Genomic DNA, 2,216 nt, shown 5'->3' with positions numbered 1-2,216 from the left:
GTCACCGGTATCAATCGATGGAATCTCCCTCCATAGTTTACACTGAAACAAATAGCATGCCCAAAATACCGTCGATGATCCCATACAGTCGATGGGTGGCAGTCAAAAATAAAAACCAAAAAAATGTCAGATGTTATGTAAAGTGTACACATAACACTGCTGAAGAGGAGTACAAGAAAGTGTTTGAAAAAAATGAAAACTGAAACTACATTTTACGTTTACAAAACTAAAGAACAATAATTATAGAAAAAATTTCCTTGGTTTTCGTCTTTGGCAGTTAATTTAATACACAATTATTTTGGTTGATTTTAAATGTATTCATTTCCGTATTCCCTCGTAGAAGCGACATCATCTAGCAGCACCCGATAAAAAAAAGTGCCACCAGATGACATCGCTCCTGTAGACTTTTATACAGCACCTCTATTTGATTTGTGGACGGTTGTTTTTAAAGTACAGTAACATTTTTGTTGAATTTTTACGACTTTTTAAATGTTGCACCCAATAAATACCCAAATTTAAGAATAAAAATATAAAAACTAATACTAAAACTAATAACATATAAACAGAAATGAAGCCTTTTTGCAAAAACTAAAATGAATAAAAACGGAGAAAAAAAACGTCATGTTTTGGTTCTGTTTGGGGTAGGGTTTGCTTTGTTTTTGTTGGGTTTTGAGTTAGTCATGTTTATGTTCTGCTTTCCTTGTCTTCCCTAGTCTCGTTAACCCTCGCCGATGTCCACCTGTGTTTGCCTGCCCTTCCTCATGTATCAACCAATCAGCTCCCCCTTCCACTTGTGTCTTGCCCAGCTGTGTCTCATCGTGCTCAATCAGTGTGTGTATTTAGTTATTCGGTTTTCGCTTCAGTTTGTCGGTTCATTATTCCTGTTTCCCTACGTTCATGCTGCCATAGTTTAAGTCTGCTCCTGTATAGTTTTTCCCTTCGGTATTTTGTTATTCTTTGTCACTAAGCCTGTTTGCCCCTTCAGTTTTTGTTTAATTAAATTGACTCCTTTTTGCACCTCTGCCTCCCTGACTCGTTCCGCCTCCTGCACTTGGGTCCACCACCACACTTCCGAGTCCTGACACTAAATAAAAAAAAAAAAAGAATAAACTACAATGAAAATTTACAAACCGTTTTTAACGTTGAACACAAAAAAATACACAAATTAAAAAAAATATAATACTGTCTAAAACAAATAAAATCTAAACTGAAATGACGTATTTTTGAGAGAAAAAAAAAACTAAAAAAAACAACAACAAAAACTGCTCCGAAAACTAACTAAATGTAAAAAACAAAATTGTTATGTTCTGGAGTTGGATCCCAAAAACGCAGACACAAATAAGACTTTAACTCTTTAATCACATAACATCGAGGGGCATAGAACAAACTTGACTAGACGTGAAACAGCAAGAATGTATCGAGAATCAAGAGACGCTAAGCTAACTTGGGCTGTGAGGTGCACAGTGGAACAGAGGTAATAATCCGACAAAAACACACCCTTCTCAGACAGGCTTATACAGGCAGCGAATCGATCTGATTGGTTGTGGCTAGGCATGTGGGTAACAGGACTGACATGGAATTATCTGATAGGCTGTTGACCAGATAAAGACATTAAAGATTCCTGACATCACATAGCTTCTGACATCACATAGCGTCTTACCAGTTGAAATTACATCAGTTCAAAACAGACACTTGACCTCACGGTCATAACCCAAACATAACCCTTGCATGACCCTAGTCATAACAGTAAGCATAACCTTTACATGACCCTAGTCAAGACAGTAAGCATAACCCTTGCATGACCCTAGTCATGAAAGTACCCCCTCCTCAAAGGATGCCTCCTGAACACCTTGGTTTTTTAACATATCCCTTACATGACCCCTAATCATGACAGTAAGCATAACCATTGCATGACCCTAGTCACGACAGTAAACATAACCCTTGCATGACCCTGTTCAGGACAGTAAGCATAATATAACCCTTGCATGACCCTAGTCATAACAGTAAACATAACACTTACATGACCCTAGTCACGACAGGAAGCATAACCCTTGCATGACCCTAGTCATGAAAGTACAACCCCCCCACCACCCCAAAGGACGCCTACTGGCGGACACCTAAGTTTAAACATAACCCTTACATGACCCCTAGTCATGACAGTAAGCATAACCCTTGCATGACCCTAGTCATGACAGTAAGCATAACCCTTGCATGAC

Source organism: Festucalex cinctus, chromosome 1 (genome assembly GCF_051991245.1).
Source record: "Festucalex cinctus isolate MCC-2025b chromosome 1, RoL_Fcin_1.0, whole genome shotgun sequence".
NCBI lineage: Eukaryota > Metazoa > Chordata > Actinopteri > Syngnathiformes > Syngnathidae > Festucalex > Festucalex cinctus.
Note: the sequence above shows the minus strand (reverse complement) of the source record.